At 39.7% G+C, this 12,370-nt stretch overlaps 1 protein-coding gene across 6 annotated transcripts in view; it reads left to right on the forward strand.

The window, feature by feature from the left end:
* Nucleotides 1-12,370, forward strand: part of inpp4b (inositol polyphosphate-4-phosphatase type II B) — a 244,533-nt gene that overhangs the window by 140,137 nt on the left and 92,026 nt on the right. The window contains exon 1 of one of the 6 annotated variants that reach the window (XM_032499761.1): nucleotides 9,691-9,877. The exons of the other annotated variants lie outside the window; for them this stretch is intronic. The gene's annotated coding sequence lies outside the window, so the exon portion shown is untranslated. Of the gene's footprint in view, nucleotides 1-9,690; nucleotides 9,878-12,370 lie in introns of those variants that run through there. 6 annotated transcript variants of the gene reach the window in all.

The raw sequence follows: 12,370 nt of genomic DNA on the forward strand, positions 1-12,370 counted from the left end.
AAAACGCAGACAGACACACACACACATACACCATCTGCACTAAAGGGATAGAGCAAGATGTGTTTGATTCAGTGGGCAATGGAAAAAGAACTGATCTAAGTTTCATCTCAAACTGCTGGCCCCTTTAACACAGACACACACACACACACACACACACACACACAATAAAGGTTGTATGAGAAGAGTCCCAAAGCAAGGGTAGGATAAAGTATTGTTTAATTTTATTTCTTGAACTTTTCATGCTAGTTCAAATATGATTTTGAAACTTTTCCCTGATGTGGAAAGAAATGCTCTTGTTTTTAAAATCAAATCGGATCATTCTCAGTTGACTTTTGGTACATAGATGACTACATTGAGTAATCATTGTAATAATCTGACAGTTATAAAAATCTTGCTTTTAAATGGGTTTTACATTGCGGTCTCTTAACCTTTACATGTAATTACAGCAGTGACTTTTGGTCAAAAATCAAAAGGAGGATGACCTCACTCAAGTTGTTTGTCCCCCGGAATATACAGTCCATATGATCTGCAGCAGGATACATCAGGGGAAGTTATTACAGCCCTGTACTAATCTAAATAACCATAAAATTCCCCCAATGTATTGAAGGGCCGAATATATCTACTAAACATCCACACCAAGCAAAGTCTGTCAGCCTGCAAACATTGGCTTGAATTCTGTGTTTGCTGCCTTTGTTCCAAATTTGTAAGCCACATCTGCTTTGCTAGCACAGTGAGCTTGCAGCAGAAATATTGGTCATTATCACTAAAAAACTGTTTACTCAGATAAGCAACACAGTTATTAACACTAATTTTACTACAGATAGACTGGGGTTGAGTAAACATCCCTGAATGCAGCCTCTTATAAAGTATGCCACTCTTCAGCATTGGGAAAGCTTGGAAAATGTTAAATCTGGCGACTACAAAAGTTAAAAAATAACTCTGGTACAGATATACACTGATTGTACATCGTATAAGCTTTCAATCTCTCCATACCATTGTGATGTTGCATTGTTGTGACCATTGCAGATTTTCTTATTCTGCTGATTTAAAAACTATTCGACTAGCAGATATTAGCTGCATCTCAGGAGACAGTTTGAGCAGCCACTGTTTAATGGTGAATTGTCGCTCCAATTATGAACTGCTGAAGTATGGAGAATCCCAGCCTCAGTTAATCCTGCCCTGTCAATAATCATGATGTGTAAAAGGCGGTGACTTGACATATTTTTGGCGTAGCCACTTGCTTTTAGCTGGATGAGTGTCAGTGTGGTGGGAATTTTCTGTAAGTGCACAAGTTTACTGCCAGAAAGAGAGAGGGGGGAGAGAAATGGAAGCAGACACTGAGAGAGGGAACACACACACACACACACACACACACACACTTACAAGAACCAATCTTAGAGATATCCAAGAAAGGTCTTGGTAGTGATTGGGTGGACAACTAAGCAATGATAACCTACGAGAGTAACAGTCCTCAGATAAGGACTGTCTCTTGTCTGATGGCCACTTTGCTTCCCTCACCATCACTGTGGCAATGTCAGGCAATGTCACAAGTGCTGAATAATACTGCTAAAGTACAAGTTGGCAATACTAAAATTAGTCAAACTAGTGACCTCTCTCTTTCTTGCTTGCTGGCAGTCTTGCCTGGCAGAAATAGCAGATAGTTTAATTGTATTTCTACTTTGGCTGTGAGCAGTATACAACCATTATCCTCTGTTAGGGCTACTGCTGTAATGGATGCATGCCATGCTAATGAATGCATATTTTCTTGTCCAATTAGTGTTCTGTCAACACAGTATATTAAGATGTCACAAAGACAATCAATACATAGGTGTGTCCTGCTTTGTGAAACTTGTTCCCAGCAGAAACAAGCATATTCAGAACCTCCTCTAGGATAATGTAATTATCTTTGTAATCTCAGAGCAATGTCTTTTCTAATGATCTTTGTCATGTTACAGTCAGACAGTAACACTTTCACACCTGTAACCAGCCCAGTACATCCACAGTCGATGGTAAATGGACTGGACTTACAGTACATAGTGCTTTACTACATTAATGGACAAAGTGCTTTTCAATTTGCCTCATATTCACCAGTCTTGACCATCAGGAGCAACTTGGGGTTCACTGTCTTGCTGAAGGGGTTTAAACCACCGACCCTGCAATTATTGGATGACCCGCTAGACCTCTTTAGCCACAACTGCCTGCTGCATTAGTCTGATAGTCTGATCTGTTGGTCACTGAGAAGCTCCGTTGGTGCAGTTAAGGGCTAATGTGGTTAAGGGTCTTGACCAAGAGCACCACAGTGATGAAAGTGAGGGAGGGCAGACGCATTGCTCTTTAACCTTTCCTGCAGATTCTGCCTGCTGGGTTTAAGGTTTAAACCAGATGCCTTCCATAGGCTAACAATATATATATTGTATGCCAGACATTAGGAGCTATGCAACAATCCTAGTAATAAGTAAGTCAAATTTTGCTTCAGGTTAAATATGGTAGTAGGTGCATGATAACAGATTCTACCAAAGCTTTCATCTGCAAGCTGTTTGAATTTCCTGACCTTCAAACGCAATACTTTGTATAAAGGGTTAGCTTAGTTGTGACTTCTGCCACTCACAACAGAGATGAGTGAACTCCATGGATGTGTGACAGGTTTGACATCTGTCAATCATGACGATGACAAGTAAGCCAAACGGTTTGGGACAAATTGTAACAGTGGGAACTTGAGGGGTGGCTCAGGAGCATCGCATGTGGGTTGTGTAAGATGATATGATATACTGTAGAGAAAAGAGACTCACATTGGCACATACGGCTTTGTAATTCCTACTTAATCTGCACTTCATGTAGCCTGTTTCTTGTACTGTATTCAATAGTAAACTGTATGTTGTCTTGCATGCTCATGCCTTTCTTGGCCAGGTCGCCATTGCAAATAAGAACCTGTTCTAAACAGCCTACCTGGTTAAATAAAGGTTAAACCATTACTAAGTTGAAATTTCTGTGCTTTGACAGCAGTGCTAATTATTCCCTTATTACTGATCCTCTGATATAGTTTTTAACACTGCTCAATAGCATCAGTGTTTTTTTCCGCATTAAAAGCAAAAGTGAGACGATAAAACATCAGACAAAGAAAGAAGAGGGCTAACCTGTATGATACTTTGACGCTTTCTCTTTGGAAGATGCAAAACATCCAAAGAAGTGCATGAGCTACATTAAAGCAACTAGAAAGTAGTGTTCCTGGAATAGTGAAGGTCAGTTGCATTATAAATGTATACATGACAGGTCGATAATAAAGTCTGTCTTTGTCTGTGTTTGTGAAGTCTGCAAATCAAGCTCATCATTAAAGACAATGTGGCAGCTTTTAATATTATGGGTACAGAATAAATACTTTATTACAAGCCTCCAAAACCTGAATGGGATTTGTATTTTATAAGACAGATACATTTGACATAGTAGTTATAATGAATTAAAGTAATTCTTCAACATAAAGTACCGTACAGATAGGGAAGCATTGCCCTCAAAGCTTTGAAAACACTGCCTTGTCTGCTTTTTTTTTATCAAAAAGAAAATCCTGTTAACTTTAGCACACTTGTAAAAGTGTCGGAGCCAGGCAGACGACAATTGAGGGGGAATAAATGATCCGTCCCTGGCCCCAGAGAATAGAAAGTTTAAACACTCTAAAGCATGTTTATTGACAAATGAGCACTTACTCTGTCATGTCAGGTTAACAGTACATATGTCTCGCGAGGCATCTGAAAAGCCCCATGGACAGACTTTTAGCAGAGTAACATGTCACGCTGGAGCGATGTGTTGGAAAACATTACAAGCTCTTTCCAAAGCCTGAGCTTCTGAAGTGCAGGCTTTCTCGCAGTAATATCATTTTCATTGGGTGACGATACTTTGAACTCCTGTTTGCTGTTTTTAGAAAGGCCCCAGATAATTACTTTGTTTTCCCACATTGTTCCCCCCCACTGTGTTGACATGCACTTCAAGAAAGGGACTCGTTGCGCCAATGCATACTGGCAATTGTTGGAAAATAAGTGCACTCTAGTTTTGTTGTGAGGGCGTAGGCACTCCTTGGTTAAAATAGTTGTTGGAATAGTGCACACTCATTAAAAGCAGCCAACTAAATCTAGGCACAGAAGCTAATTACTTGTAAATACTGCTGAGCTGATGTCTGGTGCTGTGTCCACAAGGAGACGCCCTTTTTCCCAGAGTAAAGTTAACACCTTTGAAATGCACAAGGAAGTCGATTTATACACATGTAGTGTAAGGAAGCCACACTGGATAGAATAGGTTCAGTGCCAATGAATTAACCGCATTTCCAGTAGTTTTTACTTAGGTGCATGTTGCAACGCTGTAAAAAAAAATACCCAGGTGATTCAGAGAACTTTAGATGGAGTATGGGCGCCAAGCATCATGTGTAATCATTTTACATACTGTCAGTGACAAAGTGGAGGAAAAAAATCTAAGCAATTTTACTGTACATATGTGCACATGCATGCATAATAAAACAAAATCACTGTCTATATTCATATGTACAGTAGAGTAAATATAAAAGCATGCAGAAAATATGGAGAGAACAAATCAAAGAACAAATTAAAGAAATACTTCAACATTCAAGGAGATAAGCTTAGCTGGATTTCCACCAACTGTAGAACAGCTGCGGAATGGCTCCGTGCGCCGCCATCGTTCAATACCCACCAGGTCCGGATTTGTTGCCGAACGGCTGCGGCCATGACTGACAGCTGAAGTCACAGCTGAAGGACCCACGAGATCTCGCAAATTCACATATGATCGTGCAATATAACAGGATGTAGTTTGTATAAACAGAACTACAAAACCTCTGATTAGTTGACTTCAAGCCTGTCTCCTGCTATTATGACATTTTCGAGGTGTAGTGCAGGGAAATATGATCCGCCGTCAGCATGGTGTATTTTATTTTGAAAATTACCCAGCTGTTTTATATTTTTTTCTGTGCTCGACTTCCTGTCCCACACAGTCTGCTCTGGGCTGAATCGCTGCGGAGCTCTCTGGCAAAAATAGAAGCTCTGCGTATCTGCAGTTGCTGGAAATCAGGGGTTAGTCAAAGTTAGGTGTGAAGATCGATACCACTCTATTGGTCCGTTCAATATGAAGGTGGAACTAGCAGTTGTTTAGCATAGCATAAAGACTGGAAACCAATGGTAGTTAAATCTGCTGTTATGTCTTGTTTGTTAAACCAGTGCAAAAACCATAGTGTAAAAACAACACATTACAGGTGTCTCTATGCTAAGCTAAGTGGCTGGCTCCAGCTTCATATATACTCTCAGCAAGAAAGTAAATAAGTATATTTCCCAAAATGCCCAGCTATTTTAAGACATATCTAATTGTATATAGATTATAACTTAATAACTTGGTATTTTTTGTAGTTTAAAGTCAGCAATACATCAGCAATACAAAGAAATATAGAGGAAACTGCTTGCATTTGTTTTCTCAAGGCCATCGGGTAAAAAATGTATGGACATGTGCAATACACAATTTGGGCAATATCTCAAAAGATCTACGCCTGTGCATATAACTCACACTATGTTCTACCTGCATGCAGCTGAAATGCGTTAAAAGGAGAATTGCTAATTGTCTTATCAAGCACCAGGTAAACACTTGATGCTAAAGTGTACCTTTCCAGGAAAGCACCTCTTTGTCATTACCTTGCCCAAAACCTTCCTCCTATAATCCTACTTCAATCTCCTCAAGATGGGATTTGTCTGGATCAATTTCATAATGCATTATTCATTTGAGAATTTAATCAAATATCTCCTCCACCAATCATCCCAAGCCATACCTCTCCTAACCCTCTCTTGCCTTTCTACCAATCATATCAGTGATTGTTAATGTCACCTGCAATAACAGATTATCAGCCAAATGAATTACTGGGTCACAGGGGAGTTGGATGCTTGGCTGACTGTAATTTTTTTTTTTTCTCTGGCAAAAGTAGCTTAGTGTAAGTTAGTTAATTTTTCTTCTCTTTTTTTTGAGAGCGAGGAAGAGAGAAAAAGTGCTCGAGAAAATCCCCTTTCTGCCTGACTTCCCGTGGTTTTCTGCAGTGTAATGGTTTCCTTTGAGAGGCACTGGTGGAAAGTGCTGATGCTTGTTGGCTTGTGTGTGTGTGTGTGTGTGTGTGTGTGTGTGTGTGTGTGTGTGGGCAGATATTTTCCATGGCTAACTGAGCTACTGATGAGCTTGCCAGCCAGGGTACAGTGTGTGAGTTTGTGTGTGTCTGCACATGTAAGCCTGTGGGCAAACAGCATTCGTAATCCTGTGTGTGGGTGCCAGGCTACTGTATAGTCATTCTGCATGCAATATAAGCCCCACAGTTGGTCAATTGAAATAAATGTAATACATCATTTTAGGACTTTCCCTATCTGTCCGAGCATCGCTGTGTGCAAACTTTAAAGTTCCCCTCTAGACATGTTTTAAAATATGTTAAAAAAAAAAATACTCTCCAATAATTAATATTTTATTTAAAATAGGTTTTCCACATCAAAAATTAGAATCTGGCCTTGCACCTCGCCCACCACTGCTCTTTGTGTTAGGTTGACCGCTGAAAGAGCAACGTTGATGGCTAGCAGGAGATGAGACATCGGAGAGATTCAGCCATACATATTTGAGTCCCAAGCCAGGTTTCGGTCTGAACCCAGCATCAAGTCTGACCCAGTCTCCGATTTGGGATCTAGCAGAATAGTAAGTTTAGTTAGCAATAGCATATTTCATTTGTTAACTTGTTACTTTGTAACTAGCAGTTGAGGTGTGTTTTTGCTCTCTGTACAAATCCGCTCTGCGCTGCAGGTTCCAGGTTTTATTTCCAGCTTTTGCATATTAGACTATTGTGATTGGCTTTCAACTTTGTGACGCAACAAATCAAGCTTACCCGGGGTTACGTTTGAATCTCACATTTAATGTAAGTGCACAGACCTCGCCCCCTTCAGTAGAGGAATGTAAAACACCTCTCTATTGAAAAAACATTCAACAACAACAACCACATTTTTGAGTGGATCGGGAATTTAAAGTATATCACCACTGGTACAGCTCCCTGCTCTGACTTTGTTGATGAAGACATGGCACATTGCTTTTCTCTTCCTCTCCTCACCCGGGGGGACAGAAAAGTAAATGAGTGTGGGGCAATAGGGTTCTTGTCGCTGCTTTGGTGTTCCGTTCTGTTAGCGCAGATGGAATTATATGATAATCAGAAATCAGCCAACATTGTTTCCCCCTCTGCGCAACCAAAGAGGGTGGGAAGCCTTTACACATCGCAAAGAGGCATTTTTTTTACCCTCCCCAGATAAAAACAAATACATTTGTTTTGATCTTATCTCTTTTTTGTTTGAAGAATGTTATGTGCTATTCATGAGTGTACACAACAACAAAAAACACTGAATGTATTCATCTGCTATCAGAGCCACCAAGGACAAATTCTACTTTCACATAAGGAGTATATTTAGTTCAAAAGGCTGTTTTGTTGATGTTGTTCTACATCAACTGGCAAATATGTCATTTAGGCTACTAATATGGCAGTAATTTGCTGAGGAACAAAAATAGCTAGAGGCTGTTGCGCTTCTTACTGATTCTTGCATCGCGTTGTGTACCTTTGGAAATGACGCAGACACCCACGTTAATCATATCTGTTAGGTAGGCTTACATACCTTTCAGTAACTGTTCCACCTCCTCGTTGGTCCATGCAAGTAAATCCCTGGTCCTACTTTTCGTCATTGTTTTTCTTTCTCCAAAGTAATTTAGCAAGTAGTAACTTATACATCTATGATTTACAATCGCAGAGTAATGTAGACGATCTGCTTCCTGTTAACAACAGCATGCGCATGCCCAGTGTATGCTGGTCGTGTTCTACGCGTTTTTAGATGTTAATATGGTTGGAGATTATTTCACATATAAACGCTTGTGTTGACAGAGAATGTTTTTGTTTCAAAATGCCGTTTGATAATAAAAACGTAGTAGTGTGCACGTAGCCCAAAGACACCTAAACAGCCACCGGCCGTTCTATGGTTTTCCAATGGAGAGAGCCCTACTAGGTGCAGCGCTACCCTTGGCGTCACGCACCGCTTGGAATTGCCACCAAGCGCTGCACTTAAGGTTAAAATTATTTAGGCTTTGACCTTTCAAGGACAGAGCCTATTTTATACAGTCTATTGGCAGAACTCAGGCTGTTTCTACGTAGGTGTATGTTCAATGAGGAATGAAGTGCACCGTGGATTTTGCTGTACAGTGAAGTCATTGAGGAGCAGACTCTCTATATATTACAGGGCATCAGTCCCTGTCTGTCTGCCAGTCTAGGCTGTTAACCACCTTTGGGCTGCACCATTGATCTCCGTAATTGTCTCCCACTCTTCAAAGGGCTGGGAGTTGGTTTGATCCGAGCTGTTTACTTCACAGCCCCTATATCCCTGCTCTCTGAAGAAGAGAGCTATCAACCACTTCAAGCATGAGCTAGCATTTTATAGTACTATTGTGTGTGTGTGTGTGTGTGTGTGTGTGTGTGTGTGTGTGTGTGTGTGTGTGTGTGTGTGTGTAAGAGGAAAAGGAAGCAAGGTAGAGAGAGAAAGCATAGCCTGTAGCCTTACAGGCCTGGGGTGAGCTAGCAGCTTTCTGCTGTTACATAAGGGCTGGGATATTGCAACCTGCACAGTCCCTGTTATCTATCTACAGATATGTAAGGAAACCCTATGTTGTCTGCTGTGCACAAAAGTTTCACTCCGCTATTTTTCTGAGAAATCTCATCCTAATGCCAAACACCAAAGGCTTCATACGAATACCATAACCAGAATAGAGGTGATGTGACAAACAGGATGTTGAGCTATGCAACAGGTTTTGTGTCTCCACTCTGTGTGCATCTTATGTCTGTTGCTGCATTTGTGGGCCTCAACTTCAACCGCAGAGTTAAGGAAGAGGAAGCTGCTAACCACAGCCTCCGCGGGGTCTAGCTGATAGCAGGTTGCAGGAAGTAGCTGATAATAAACCCAGCATATTGTAATAGTATGATCCTATGGATCGGTCTCATCTGCTGACAGAGACAGAAAAGGATCTGAAGGATCTAATGCAACTCTATCAAAACAGCTTCAAGTTTGCTGCGCTGCAATTAAAATATAGTACACAAAGTTAATAGTGGGGATTTGAATGGGGCTGTACAGGCTTTGGATTTGCTGACTGCATGACCATGTCATGTTTACAGACTGTGAGTGAAGGAGCCTTGAGTTTTATCACCTAGTCTGCAGTGGGGTTAACCGTTAAAGTTTATGGACCAAAGCCCAGAGTGTGGGGGACTGCATCGGTAGTGTTTTTCCAGTGTACCATGGGAAGCCTGCGCCACAAGTCGAGTTTCTTTTTCTCCTACCTGCAGCTTTGTGTGTGAGATATACAGAGATAGACATGGGAATTTGACTTTCTATGTAATGTTGCTCAAGCATTATTCTTGGTGCCCTTTGTAGTATTTGGAGGTTTTTGTCAGAAAACCTTGGGTCCCTGATGGTTGGCCTGGCAACAAAAAGGATGCAGCCAAAACGTGATTAAGTTAGCGAGAGCAGGGATAGTGGGAGGGACAAAACTAATGAAGTAGTAGGAAGGACTTTTTGTTTGGGGACAAGCATTGACAAGCTAAAGAATGTTTGTGAGAGCAGGTATGAACACAGCCTGTATTACTGTTTTTTATCGCCTTTCTTTCCGTAACAGAAAATAACAGATACTTGGGAACCTTAAACTGTTTTGGGAGAGAGTGATATCAACTTGTCCTCCACTCTGCAATGTTACATAGTTTTATAGATCTCTTTTGTGCGTACAGTAACTGCAGGAGAAAGAATCATTAAAGGAGTTTCCTCTGTCTCTCAGCAGGCAGCTTTCAGTGAGTATTTACTTTTCAGTCCAGCCTCTTTTTAGTGCTTATGAAGTCTGAGTAAGGTGCAAAAATATCTTCTTGGTTCCTATAGTTTTAGCACAGAAAGTGTGTCAGTTTAAATATTATTGAAAAGCAAGATTTGTCACATAACAGAACATGTATTTTCCACACACAAAACTACAAATGACAGCCACTGCATCTATACTTCTTTCTTTTACCTTATTCCGTACACAGTGTTTGGCTGATGTGTGATTTTGTTGAATTGGCTGTGCACATGAATTGTGATCTGATTAAAAAGCAACATTCACAATCCCAGAAAATCTCCTGTTCTGGCATACTGCAGATATACAGTGATAAAAATAGCAGACTGAAAAGACTGGTAAATTCATTCAGTGGAAAATCTCCAGCCCCCAAAAATATGGAGACTTGATATTCACTGCAACACTAACAACTGTGGCATAATAGGCTGGGACAATGATTTGAGTTAGTTTGTCATTGGAGCCCATACTTCCTCACAGCGAGCTGTGTTCCTCAAACAGCTAACTAATTAAACTACCAAATGCATTAAGTATTGACAAAACTGCACCATTGTAGCTCCAATTTTAACATCACTCTGACATTGAACTTTTGATTCAGTTCTTTATCATAATGCACAGTAATGTACCCCTTGTTTAAGTCCCCTTTATAATTTAGTTTGCATATGGATTTTTCTTAAACCCTCCATGTTTTCTTATGGTAATTTACACTTGTCTGGCTCCAAAGTGAGATAAGAATTATCACTGAATTATGTGAGCACAGAAGTTAAGCCATGAAAAGCTATTCCAATTAAGTGATTTTACACTCAATCTTTCTAGAGTTAAAAAAGATTCAAGTTTAGCTTTATTTCTTTATTACAACCAGACCCAGAAGGCATTCATCTCTTCTGTTTCAGTTTCATGTTTGCACAAGTTGTACTTTTTGTTTTACAGTAGGTGCCTTTTTGGTTTTGGTGCCTTTGATACATTTTAAGTTATTCAAAAAGCAGACAGAGATTGTACAAATGATTAATAAGGCATGTAATGACACAAAACACTAAAAGAACACATCAAAGTATTTTGTATGCAAGTACAAATCACTATTATTAACCTCAGATAAGACTGTCCCATATTAGTTGGGAGACACACACACCCACCCACACACACACACATTGCCTCAGGATGAGCAAGAGTAACTTAACAAAGTAAACAGGTCAGACTGGAACAATTAAAAATCCTGTATCAACTGTAGAAATGGGAATTGATAGATTGTATTTGTAACAATGCCATTGTTGATTTTGCTTTTCAATGTAATTTTTCATCAATTCCAATATTGATTCCTGATTGCTGCTGACAGGGGAGCGTGTTGAACATCAAGGACTCTGAACTCCTAAAATATACTCCAGAACTTTTAAAACAAATTAAGTAATAAGGTTCCAATAGTCCCAAAGTATCCTTATGACTAAGAACTACTGATGTAAATAAAAATCAGTAAAGTAGTATCTAAAAACGTAGTCTTACACGTTTTTTAAAACCTTTTTATTAATGAGTCTAAATATAGTTTTATTTCCTAGGTAAACATACTGCTCAGTTGGAAAGCAGTTGCACATGTGCGAATAGTGTTGAATTTATTGCATTCCTGGAATTTAAGTCTATGTTCCATAGTAAGACGTTTCAGCGTTATTCTGGTGTTTCCGCCCTTATTTGAAAATAGCATTTTACAGCCATTAGCAGCACTGTTGTCATCTTTCTTTTGGAAGTAAAGCCATGCTTTGGACCGTTTCATCCTCTCCACCACGAGGACGATAAGCTTGGATGCATAAGTTTCCGATCAATTGGACAATTTGGAACGGGTTTTCAACTAGAACGTCTCTTGATTGCCATCCCATAATCAACTGATTATATCCAATGGGCCACTACATCAAAACTCATTACCAGAACCTGCCATAATGGCCATAATATAATACAATTCTGATTGAAAGATGATTTTCCAAGATCTTTTTTGGAAGAGTTTTTTTTTTAATATTAAGAAAGTTTCTTCACGATATTATTATTATTATTATTATTATTATTATTAAGCAGGAGATAATTCCCATTCATGAAACATTTTCTCTTGTAAAAGGGAAACATGAAATATTTCCATTAAAGCAGACAAACTTACTTAAGACTCTAGAGTCACACAATAAACAGACTTAAAGAAAATTACTAGCCTTACTACATTAAGGCTACCAACAACCCATAATGCAACACTGTTGTGTAATACCACCTGTGTAAAATTCTTTGCGAAAGAAAATATCTGTGCTGTTTGGTTGTCCCTTTCATGTAAGCTGTTGGAAATGCATTGAAGAAATAGATGGCAAAGGGCAAACACGGGTGAGCTGAGGTCTGACTGCATCGCTGTCTGTCTGCGTTTGCCTGACTTTTATTTATTTATTTTTTAACAGATCAAGAGCAGGGGAATGAGGTCAAGGTAGAGAACCATGAA

The sequence above is a fragment of the Etheostoma spectabile genome, chromosome 2, assembly GCF_008692095.1.
Source record: "Etheostoma spectabile isolate EspeVRDwgs_2016 chromosome 2, UIUC_Espe_1.0, whole genome shotgun sequence".
In the NCBI taxonomy this organism is placed as follows: Eukaryota; Metazoa; Chordata; class Actinopteri; order Perciformes; family Percidae; genus Etheostoma; species Etheostoma spectabile.